At 36.7% G+C, this 13445-nt stretch overlaps 1 long non-coding RNA gene across 1 annotated transcript in view; it reads left to right on the forward strand.

Annotated features, from left to right (window-relative positions):
* Positions 1-13445, forward strand: part of LOC125256573 — a 49479-nt gene that overhangs the window by 6626 nt on the left and 29408 nt on the right. The window lies entirely within an intron of this gene.

Consider the following 13445-nt stretch of genomic DNA (forward strand, 5'->3'; position numbering starts at 1 on the left):
TGAAGCATAGTTTCTTGAGCAGCAAATCAGCATATTAGAATGATTTTTGAAGGATCGTGTGACACTGAATACTGGAGTAATGATGCTGAAAATTCAGCTTTGATCACAGGAATAAAATATATTAAAATAGAAAATAGTTATTTTAAATAGTAATATTTATTTTATTATATTACAAAACTTGTTTTTGAATGTGCAGTGTCTGTACATGTTCAGTTATATCCTTTAACCAGTTTTTGTTATTGTGAACAGCTGAAATTATTTTTAGCAGCTTACAACAGTGGACAGGAACGCGGTGTTCCTTGGACTAAAAGTTCTTGCTTTTTGGCGTCTCTGGAGTGGAAAAAAGCAGAAAGATCTTTAGTAATGGCAGAGAGGCTGTATCAACACAAATATCTCAGGTGGCCCCAGCAGCATGTGTTAAATGAGGTAACCCTGCTTGTGTCCCTTTACGACCGAATAGGGAAAAATCAGCAGCAGCTGGTTAGAAGGTGAAGACGTTGACTTTAGCTTCATTAAGCTTTAGAGTGCCTCAGTTATCAGACTAATGCATCCTGCAACACCGAAACTTGTGCCAGCTCATATGGATACATCTGCTTATTAGACTTATTAATCATTTTTGGTTTGTTTGAAAGACTTGTAGTCACAGACGGTGACCACAGAGTCATAAAAGAAAATAAAACTCTTGAAGGCTGTTCTCAGCGTATGACCTCAGAGTTATTATTTGTGAGATAATACCAGGAATTAATGACAAATCTGTAACAGCCCGGTATATTTGTGTTTCAAGTTTTACTGTTAAGATCACAACTGACCTCAGACCAGCCAAACAGATATACTGTAAGAGGAGAGAGAGAAATACTCAGTCCAGTATGTTGTTCATCTTGGCCTTTGTGTGGAAAAAATGAATTATTGCGGGAGTAAAATCAGGCCTTATCCCTAAACAGTCTTAAGTTACTGTGCTTATATAAAAAAAACTATATTTAAGGGCTTTTCATTTTCCATTGAGGTTACATGGAACAGATGGACCGAGTTGCTGGTGTACAAGTGGAAACAGGGAATTGCACTTAGAGCTTAGAGGAATACATAACAGCCAACAAATGCCTTGCCAGAGGTTTTAAGAATATCCAGAAGCCTCGTGCTTCACTCCTTGGAGAGAATTTTGGCAATGTGACTTCAAAATACATCCAAAATGATTCAGAAAACTTAAGGAGATGAACAAAAGATTCATAGAGCCAGAACCATTTTCTACATGAAAATATATATATATAGGTGCTGGTCATATAATTAGAATATCATCAAAAAGTTCATTTTTTTTATTGTAAATTATTTTTTTAAAATGAAACTTTCATATATTCTAGATTCCCTGCATGTAAAGTAAAACATTTTTTAAATTTTGATGATTAGAGCGTACAGCTCATGAAATTCCAAAATCCAGTATCTCAAAATATTAGAATATTTCCTAAGATCAATCAAAAAATGGATTTTCAAAACAGAAAAGTTCAAGTTCTTTAAAGTATGTTCATTTGTGCACTCAATACTTGGTCGGCAGCACATATTACAGCAAATGACTTGCTCCTAGCACAAATTACAGCATCAGTGAAGTGTGGCATGGAAGTGATCAGCCTGTGGCACTGCTGAGGCACTATTGAGCCTTCAGATGATCTGTATATTGTTGGATCGCCTGTTTCTCATCTTTCTCTTGAAAATATCCCATAGATTCAGGGGTCAGGCATGTTGGCTGGCCAATAAAACACAGTAATATCATGGTCAGCAAACCACTTGGAAGTGGTTTTTGCACTGTGGGCAGGTGCTAAAGTCCTGCTGGAAAAGGAAATCAGGATCTCCATAAAGCTTGTCAGCAGATGGAAGCATAAAGTGCTCCAAAATCTCCTGGAAGATGGCTGCATTGACTTTGCACTTGATAAAACACAATGGACCAACACCAGCAGACGTCACGGCCCCTCCAAATCATTACTGACTTCAGAAACTTACACTAGACTTCAAGCAGCTTGGATTCTGTGCCTCTCCAGTCTTCCTTCAGACTCTGGGACCATGATTTCAACATGAAATGCAAAATTTACTTTTATCTGAAAAGAGGACTTTTGACCACTGTTCACTGTCCAGTTTTTTTATCCTTAGCCCAGGTAAGATGCTTCTGACGTTGTTTCTGTTTCAGAAGTGGCTTGGTAGTCCTTTTCCTGAAGATGTCTGAGTGTGGTGACTCTTGATGCGCTGACTCCGGCTTCATTTGACTCATTGTGAAGCTCTCCCAAGTGTTTGAATCGGCTTTACTTGACAGTATTCTCAAGCTTGTGGTCATCCCTGTTGCTTGTGCACCTTTGCCTACCCAATTTCTTCCTTCTAGTCAACTTTGCATTCAGTATGCTTTGATATTTCACTCTGTAAACAGCCACCCCATTCAGTAATGACCTTCTGTGACTTACTCTCTTTGTGGAGGGTGTCAATGATTGTCTCCTGGACCATTGCCAAGTCAGCAGTCTTCCCCATTAGTGTGGTTTCAAAGAACAAGAGATACCCGAAATTTATACTGTAGGGATGGTCATTTAATGAAACTCAAATGTAAATATTCTAATATTTTGAGATACTGGATTTTGGACTTTCATGAGCTGTACGCTCTAATCAATAAATTAAAAAAAAAAAAAACTTTTGAAATGTTTTAATTTACATGTAGGGAAACGTTTTCACGATATTCTAATTATATGACCAGCACCTGTGTGTATATATATATATATATATATATATATATATATATATATATATATATATATATATATATATATATATATATATATATATATTAGTGCTAACCTTTCCTCCTATATATATTTATAATTTATATTATTATTTTATTTGTAGTCTAATATTTAGTAAACAAATGTTGTAGTTTTTGTGCAGTGTTCAAAAATTTCACCTTTCCTTTCCTTTCCTTTCCTTTTTCTCGGCAGACCGTAGATGTGTTTATAGATTGTGTTAAAGGTCCCAAAAATTATCTACATAAATATGCAATCATTTGTAACTACACAAGCTCAAATTCACTTGTTTTCCAAAATGAGAAAATCATAATTCATTGCATACAACCACTGCATTTTCAGCATTGCCATTAAGAGAACTATAGCAAGATTAGTGTAAAATGTCTTCTATTGTCAGTTATCTTTTAAGTCAACTACTGTCATGGTTTGCAACAGTTTGAAATGCAAATAAATCTTGCATAGCTAGTTAGTTAAACTGGTTAAACAACTGACATGTTTATAGCTAACTTCCTGAATTATAGCACATCTAGTTCAAAGGCACAGAAATTTGAATGTATCTCTATATTTTCCCCTTGAGTACTGAGGTTTGTTGCTGCCAGAGTAAAGTTTAGTATGTACAACTTTACTGCACACTTGCAATGCATTCGTCAGGCATTTGTGTACTTGACTGCTTGTTTCTAGCCTAAGTCTGACAGAGTCTTATGTTGTCACCACATTTATTTAGTTGTAATGACTGAAATGTGAAATGTTAGTACTGTAAGATTCCTCGTATGTATGGAAGCTCTATCCATTGGTGGTGTTTGCCTCCTGTGTTTGAAAACTCTAGTGCTAAAGCAAGCATTAAATGTGTGCCAGCTTTTACAGAGTGTAAGTGTGTGTGGAGTGTGTTAATTGAAGTAAACGTGTAAGTGTGTGAAGGGGCCAGATGTCAGTGACTTCAGAGATTGAACCAGTCAACTCAGACCAGATGCACAGAGACAGAATCATCACCGCTGTCTGTGTTGGCAAACACTGTTGAGAACCTCCCAGTTCCTTCTCAAATACATCTTAAATTGACAAAAGCACAATACTGCCACCGTCACTGTGTGTTTACCACAATGACTGACTATGTCCCTGTCACCCTTCCCATATTGCTTTGCTTTTCACAGTCACATTTAAAACATTTTTTTGTCAATTTTTGTCTATGGACAAAATTGCCATATGGTCCATTTTATAATAAAACATTTGGGATGCTTCTGCAGTCTGTTCTAAAATCTGCTTATTTTCCAGTGTGTAAATAACCGTTGAATTCTCAATGCTGGTTGAGAGAGGTTAAACACATTGTGAACATCTACAATGGAAATGTGGGCTGACTCTGGTGGTCATGAACCCAACAATAGAGTCTGAAGTGAGATAGTGGACAAGATGTGCCGCATTCCTGCCAACAGCACCCAATCAGCCAAACAGCATTTCAACAGCATCTGATGACACAATGATGTCACTTTTAGACCGATGTCCAAGTGTTAACGCCTGTGTCAATGGGGCAGTTGACCTCCAATGGTAAATACCCAGCTTGTCTGTTTATTAGGTTTAAGTACTATTAAAGGGTTAGTTCATCCTAAAATGAAAATTCGGTCATTAATTATTCACCCTCATGTCGTTCCAAACCCGTAAGACTTTTGTTCATCTTCGGAACACAAATGAAGATGATTTTGATGAAATCTGAGAGATGTCTGTCCGTCCATAGACTGTTTTTGCAACTTTATCTTTGACGCTTCAAAAAAATGTTCATGAAGACATTGGAAAACTAATCAATCTGAATTGAGTGGTTTAGTCCAAATTTTCTGAAGAGACTCAATCGCATTTTATGATAAACAGATTTAAAGGGTTAGTTCACCCAAAAATGAAAATTATGTCATTAATGACTCATGTCGTTCAAAACCCGTAAGACCTTCGGAGTAAGATCTTCGGAACACAGTTTAAGATATTTTAGATTTAGTCCGAGAGCTTTCTGTCCCTCCATTGAAAGTGTGTGTATGGTAGACTGTCCATGTCCAGAAAGGTAATAAAAACATCATCAAAGTAGTCCATGTGACATCAGTGGGTTAGTTAGAATTTGTTGAAGCATCGAAAATACATTTTGGTCCAAAAATAACAAAAACTACGACTTTATTCAGCATTGTCTTCTCTTCCGGAATCCTTTCCATTGAATTGATTCCATTGAATCCTTTCATCTGTCGCCGTTGGTAATGCACTTTTACGTCGCCGTGGTTGTTTTTGGTGATTAGGACATCTGCGACATGCACACTTACGCACCATTTAAAAAAAATATAGCAATACCAAAATACAAACAATGTAGAATAGCTTGAATACAGCGTGCGTCTCCCTCAGACTGTAAACGAAGCTTCTTCTTCTTCTTGTTTTACGGCGGTTGGCGTCCAGCATTTTGGTGCATTACCGCCCCCTTCTTGTAAACGAAGCTCGGGCGCACCAGATAACACGTCAGCAGCATCACTGCGGAGTCGTGAACGCGGATATACAACAGACCCGGAGGAGAAGACAATGCTGAATAAAGTCGTAGTTTTTGTTATTTTTGGACCAAAATGTATTTTTGATGCTTCAACAAATTCTAACTAACCCACTGATGTCACATGGACAATTTGATGATGTTTTTATTACCTTTCTGGACATGGACAGTATACCGTACAAACATTTTCAATGGAGGGACAGAAAGCTCTCGGACTAAATCTAAAATATCTTAAACTGTGTTCCGAAGATGAACGGAGGTCTTACGGGTTTGGAACGACATGAGGGTGAGTCATTAATGACATAATTTTCATTTTAGGGTGAACAAACCCTTTAATTTTGGCTTTTATTCACATATAAACATTGATCGTCTAATGTAAATAGATCAACTGAACTTGAATGACACAGGAGAACAAACTTTTTGAAGTGTCAAAGATCTAGTTTCAAAGGCAGTTCATGGCAGTATGCTGTCAGATGTCATCAAAAAGATCTTCATTTGTGATGAATGAAAGTTTTACGGGTTTGGAACGACATGAAGGTGAGCAACTAATGACAGAATTTTAATTTTGGGGTGAACTAACCTTTTAAATAGATTAAAAGAAGTAAAAGGAAGTAAGGTGAAATCCCTGTTCTAGTGTAACGGGTGTTGATTTTTTTAAATACATGTTTCGCACACGGTGGAAATTGTGGGTGTTTTCCCACAATTCCTTTGAAACTGGAAAAATAAGCCTCAAGACTGTCGTGATGCACCCAGGAAATGTGATCAAACTCCTTGGAACGCGGATACATTTCCAAAAACGTGACTGGTGAAGTAGGGTGAATTAAAAGCAAGGAGGGAAACATGTCCAGACTCGCCAACTAATACTTGTTGTCTGTGTTTGCGCCAGCTGCTATTCATGAAAAGAAAACTATCCTATTTTTTGTGCATGTCTTTTCTGTTCATACACCCCCACTCGTCCCACTCATTAAAAGCAGAGTTCACCTCCTGAATTAGGATTCTGGTCTATAATAGTCAGTCAACCAGCCGCTAATGGCCTGGCAATGTCAGGAAAATGTTAATGCACACATTAGTGCTTTGTGTGTGTGTGTGCAGATGTGTACGTTACTGCTTCTACATGCTCTTCACTGGCTAATTAGACATCGGTGCATTTGGGCTCACTCGGAATTGTACATTTCTATATAAAAGCCTTTAAAACACACACACACGTTCGTATTAGCGAAATGTGTGCTACATTTTTAAAGGAGAATGCATTATATTAATACACTGCAATTATGTTATTACATTTAGAGCAGCAATGCAGATTCAGTGGTGAACTGAAACAAACACACTGTCAGAAAGGCAAAATGTGTGCATTCTGCCTTTTATATGCACATTATACTTTATAAAATATCATAAAATTGGGTAAAATGATGCAACCATTTATGATTTAAATTGTGGAATGCTAAATTGTTGTCACATGGCCCAAAACGTAGCTGAAATGTTTCATTGCACTGTGGAAAATAGTAAATAAATGAGCAGTAATGTGATGCGGTAACCACCACTGGGAATGAAGGCTTTGAAGAACAGGCAAGGCATTCTGAGTGAGTTTAATTCATGCATTTGTGATTGTTCATTTTGTTCACAATATGATATATTATGCACTGCTGTGATTTATTATAGCATTTTTTTAGGAATTCATTTTATTCAATTTATTTACACGTATTCATTTAGCTTATTTTCACCTATTTCCACTTATTTTAACCATCAATGCAAAGTATGTATGCTCATATACAAATATTGCGTAAAATAGTCCATTTTTAATTAAATTACACACATGTTAATTCGATTATTTAATATTTCACAAATTAGTGTAAAGTTATGTTAATTGTGTGTTGTGTACCCATTTTTTTACGTTTAGTTTTTGTTCTGGAAAGATAAGTTTGCATTTTTGACATGAAGTGTTGCATTTGTTAAAAGGATATTGAAATGTTCTTTCTGTCTCTCTCTTGCACTCACACACATGGCAAGTCATCAGCGGGTTTTCGAACCCAGGTGAATATGATGAATGCCCATCTCCCTGCAGGTCCTCTGGGTAAACAGAGTGGATTCTGGGCAAACAAGAATCAGTCAGGGTGAAGACCAAAGCTGTCACTCAGAGGTCAATCCCTCCCCTCCTTTAGACTACCTTCAGCAGAGAAAAGAACATTTATTTGCTGCCGACAAGATTTGAACAAAGCTGTAATTGCACCACTTGAATATTGAAGGCAAAAATTGTCTTTTTGTGGACATTAAGCTAAGTATGATCACGTTATCACCTCTATGTAGGGTGATTCGAAGACTCATCTGTAACCTAACGTTGAAGTTCATGGGAAAAAAAATGGGCCTGAAGGCAGAACCATATCCCACGAGGCTTTGCAGTGCTGCTCATGAGTTCTCATGGTCATGAGGAAGGCCAAACATGGCCTTCAGGGTCACAGGCCATTTCCCTCTGCTGGCCAAACATGATCTTTCACAGGCCAATAATAAATTGTTAAACACCAAGACAGACTCTGCTATGAAGTTGTAACGCTCAGAAACCGTGGTTTATTTTTCTTACATTTGAGAATGTAAATCTCGGTCAGGGTTGGTCAGCAGGGTTAACTGTGTGAATGTTGCTTTGTTTTAATTCACAATCTTCAATGCAAAAGAGTTTGGTGTGCTGTTTCATATCAGTCTCTCCATAATGTCAGACTATAAGCAAGAGCAGTGTTAAAGACTTAAGGGCTGTTCACACCAAGGATGATGAATATAGTTCTAATAATCTCTAATTGTATAAGAATAGGGAAGTTCACACCACAGCAATAATGAAACGACAGAACGTTATCATTGCAATTGTTCTCAGAACTTGTTTTTCAGCTGATGAATGATAAACACAGCCAATCAGAACACACCAAACGACCAATCAGAATACACTAAACAACATAACTGCAGAGCACTCTTATAATAAACAGAATGTTATCATTGTAGTTATCTTTATAGGTATAGACCTTATTCAGAGCAGCGCCATGACAGGTATGAAAGCGAGGCTGTGAGAAATTGACTTGTGTATTTTCAATGGCTTCTGCTGTAAAAAGTTGTATAAAGCTCCTAGATCAAGCTCATGCGTATCTCCACACAGTATGCTTTAAAAGATATGTACAGAATTTTGTGTTTGTCTTTAAGCCACATGAAGCGTTTTTCTTGTTAAAGGTGCCCTAGAATTAAAAATTTAATTTATCTTGGCATAATTGAATAACAAGAGTTCAGTACATGGAAATGACATACAGTGAGTCTCAAAAACCATTGTTTCCTCCTTCTTATATAAATCTCATTTGTTTAAAAGACCTCTGAAGAACAGGCGAATCTCAACACCGGCTGTTACGTAACAGTCGGGATCATTAATATGTACGCCCCCAATATTTGCATATGCCAGCCCATGTTCAAGGCATTAGACAAGGGCAGCTAGTATTAACGTCTGGATCTGTGCACAGCTGAATCATCAGACTAGGTAAGCAAGCAAGAACAATAGCGAAAAATGGTAGATGGAGTGATAATAACGGACATGATCCATGATAACATGATATTTTTAGTGATATTTGTAAACTGTCTTTCTAAATGTTTCGTTAGCATGTTGCTAATGTACTGTTAAATGTGGTTAAAGTTACCATCGTTTCTTACTGTATTCACAGAGACAAGAGCCGTCGCTATTTTCATTTTTAAACACTTAAAGTCTGTATAATTCATAAACACAACTTCATTCTTTATAAATCTCTCCAACAGTGTAGCATTAGCCGTTAGCCACGGAGCATAGCCTCAAATTCATTCAGAATCAAATGTAAACATCCAAATAAATACAATACTCACATAATCCGATGTATGCATGCAGTATGCATGACGAACACTTTGTAAACACTTTTTTTGAGGGTTATATTAGCTGTGTGAACTTTGTTTTTGCAATGATAGAGTCGAGAGCTCGGGGGCGGAGAGCGCGAGCAATTAAAGGGGCCGCAGCCTGAATCGGCGCATTTCTAATTATTCCCCAAAATAGGCAGTTAAAACATTTATTTTAAAAAAATCTATGGGGTATTTTGAGATGAAACTTCACAGACACATTCAGGGGACACCTTAGACTTATATTACATCTTGTAAAAAAACGTTCGATGGCACCTTTAAGCATTTGAATGTCCCCGTTCAAGTTCTGCTAATTCCTAAGCGGAGTGAGAGTCACACTTGCAAAGGTAATGTTAATTATTAAACCAAACAAAATCAAAACTTTCAAAAACAGTGTGATTCTTTTATTGAGAGATAAGCAGTGGGTTTAATCAGTGCCATTATTAATAGATTTGTCATCCGGCGTCTTCTTGTCATCTCCTCGACCTGCTTCCCTTGGTGTTTTTACACATAGAAAAGGCGAAAAATTTTTTCATTATCCATTTTTCTCTCAGAACGATGATCTGAGTTACAATTGCCATTATTGATGCAGCATTAATGACATTCAATGATGACATTTTTTTACAATCATGACAAAATTAAAAACAAATTACTGCACTAAACTCAATAACGGAAAGACTGTGCGATCCTTCCAGCATGGTGGATAAACAAAGAAGTTACCCAGAACTCAATGCGGCGTGACGTCAGATTCGCATTCTCTACACAGTTTACGCCTATCAGCTCTGTTGCTAACTTACTAAAAATTTTAATTAGTGTATCATTGGTCTTTTAAACGTTTTGTTGTTTCAGCAAACTTTGACTGTGGCTGTGTGGTAATAGTTTTGGAGACTGTTGTAATCATCAAACGTAACAAGCCAAAAATGAGAGTTTACTGGCCGCGTTTTCCACAATGCGCAAGCTTTTTTTTTTTTGTATTTCTCCGCACGCTCCTGTGCATTTGTGTGCAGAAAAGAAATAGTGCGTGCATAAGAGTTGCCTGTGTACGCTGGTCTTCTTTGCCATACACTCAAGGAACAAAAGCTGTCACTGGGGCGTCACACCTTTGTACCTAAGGAGTGCATATTAGTACCTCAAAGTTACATTTTGGTACCAAAAGTGTACATTTAAGTACCATTTAGTTATTAGAATCCTTTTTTAAAGGGTGACAGCTTGAGAGTGTATAAAATTATTCACAGATACTTAGTATAGAACTTAGTTACTGGACAGTCATGTGTAATTACTTATAACATTAAGGTTGAATATCTTATCTGTGGTTGCTGAGGCAGGCAAAGTCTCTTATATTTCCTGTGGTGTCACAATAAAGACAGATGATCGTCCAGTGCCAAAAGTTAAGTGGAGAAAGGGGTCTTTCTACAGAAAGAGAATAACTCAGGATAAGATATATGAGGAATTAGTACAGAAGTCAGCTCATTTCTGTTGCTTCTCTTTGTTAGGGTTTGGTTTTTAAGTTATTAACCTGTCTGGTTGTCAGTTACTCTCTATTTACTTTCACTTGTGTTTCTCTTTAACTACATCAGAATGTGAACTCTGCTATTTTTACAATTGTGCAAGAGAGCAAATGTGTGGAAATATGTGTGCGAGTAGCAGAAACCTTCAGGCTGTTCTCCATTACAGATCCAGAATCCTTAAAGTCACGTTCGCTGCATCAGTATCAGGCATGATCTGAATTTGAAAAAAGACAACTTTGGCCTACACAGATGCACATACACACTTTAGGAAGAATGGAAAAAATACGCTCACACCTGGACACAGTTCAGTTCCTGTTAATTCTTTCGTTGGGTTTCATTGTTTATAAGTTTCATAAATGTTCCTAAAGTCGTTCTGGATTTTGATAAAACCATAAAATTTAACAAAACTATTATAAATACATATTGTAAACATGCACAAATCTGCATTTTTAGTTAGTTTCTTGTCAGATGTTAATTCTGTTATTGTCTACATTACTATTAGAAGGAAAAATTACAAATGAAACCCCTTTAAATCACAATGTAAGTATAGTGTATGTATGTACATCAAAGTGAAACTGATTATCGAAAGAAAAAAATTGGTTCTATCCATTGGTTGTTGAATGAATGGAGGCTGAAAGTGAGCTTGCAGTCAACTGTAAGAAAGGGGCAGGGTTTAGAGATTAAATTATTAGAGAAGTCTAGCATATATCACTGGAAGATCGACTTATTACCTTTGGATTAAAAATTACAAAGTAAAAAAAAGAAGAAATATATAGACTATAGAGTTGGAGCTAAACTTGGCAAGACAGGACTGAATTTGCCCATCCCTGATATAGATGGATGAATCGTTCGCAATAAGATCAATAACATGCATTTAGAAAATGCATATCGTGGTGACTTTAGTATCTAAATTCTTGATTCTCCTAGTTTCTCCTCAGTGAGATTCTCATTAGGTTCCTCTTGAGTAAAAGAAGAAAAATGATATTTAGAGTAAGATGTATTTTACTTGAATTGGGTAAATATAAATTGTAAGCATGTAGTTTCTGGCACTGAGAGCTTTACTCTGATGCAAGAAAATCCACTAAAATCGAAATATCTCCAGAGTGCTGTGAACTGAGCTGTGTCACATGTGCGTCAGGTCAGGGGTGAGATTGTGTTTGTTTGAACGTTTATGCCTCTTTACAGCCACAATAAGCAGAAGGTGCCACTGTGGACACATAGAGGGAATACTCCACATTCCTCCATGTCTTTGCTATAAAGATCCGACTGTATGTGTGTGTTTGTCCTGAATAGCCGGACAAACGCCTTTAGATTCCTGATCGATTCTTTCACGTTTTGGCCGACTGTTGTGTTTACTCAAACAACGCATATCACATATTTTACTATGGCTTTTATGTAGAGCACATTTTGGGGTAAAATCTTATTGCCATTCATTTTTATGCTAAAAATTGCAACTGAAATTTAAAATGCGATTTAAAAAAAATTCCAGGGCTTCTGTGCCTGCAAAATTTGGCCAAAATGTTATTTTATAGCAATATGGCTATAAATTAATACTAACACAATTACAACTGTAAAATTAATAAAATGGACAGCATTTACTGTGAACACCAGTGGATGATAATTAGCTGCTCATGTGTAAGAACACAGTGCCCCACTTCGCTCTGAATATATATTTATTTAAAGGTGCCCTAGAACTTTTTTTTTAAAAGATGTAATATAAGTCTAAGGTGTCCCCTGAATGTGTCTGTGAAGTTTCAGCTCAAAATACCCAATAGATTTTTTTAAATTCATTTTTTTAACTGCCTATTTTGGGGCATAATTAGAAATGAGCCGATTCAGGGTGTGTGGCCCTTTAAATGTCGTGCTCCACATCCCAAGAGCTTGCGCTTGCCTTAAACAACATAAAAAAAAAGTTCAAACAGCTAATATAACGCTCAAAATGGATCTTTACAAAGTGTTCGTCATGCAGCATGTCTAATCGCGTAAGTACAGTGTTTATTTTGATGTTTACATTTGATTCTGAATGAGTTTGAGGCTATGCTCCGTGGCTAACGGCTAATGCTACACTGTTGGAGAGATTTATAAAGAATAAAGTTGTGTTGATGAATTATACAGACTGCAAGTGTTTAAAAATGAAAATAGCAACAGCTCTTGTCTCCGTGAATACAGTAATAAACGATGGTAACTTTAACCACATTTAACAGTACATTAGCAACATGCTAACGAAACATTTAGATACAAATATCACTAAAAATATCATGTTATCATGAATCATGTATAATCAATTATAATCAATTATTATTGCTCCATCTGCCATTTTTGCTGTTGTCCTTGCTTGCTTACCTAGTCTGATGATTCAGCTGTGCACATCCAGACGTCCTGCCCTTGTCTAATGCTTTGAACATGGGCTGGCATATGCAAATATTAGGGGCGTACATATTAATGATCCCAACTGTTACGTAACAGTCGGTGTTATGTTGAGATTCGCTTGTTCGTCAGAGGTCTTTTAAAGATTTATATAAGAAGGAGGAAACAATGGAGTTTGAGACTCACTGTATGTCATTTCCATGTACTGAACTCTTGTTATTTAACTATGTTAAATATTTTTGAATCTAGGGCACCTTTAATTATATTACAACCTTTGTGATTTTATAATCACACAAATCTATTTTATTTGCATTTTGATTAATCGTTGAGTAGTGTTGTCAAAAGTACCGAATTCGGTACCAAAAATGTGACTTTTTGAGCGCCGTTGAGTGGATTCGTAAACACCTC

This window comes from Megalobrama amblycephala, linkage group LG21, assembly GCF_018812025.1.
Source record: "Megalobrama amblycephala isolate DHTTF-2021 linkage group LG21, ASM1881202v1, whole genome shotgun sequence".
NCBI classification, from domain to species: domain Eukaryota; kingdom Metazoa; phylum Chordata; class Actinopteri; order Cypriniformes; family Xenocyprididae; genus Megalobrama; species Megalobrama amblycephala.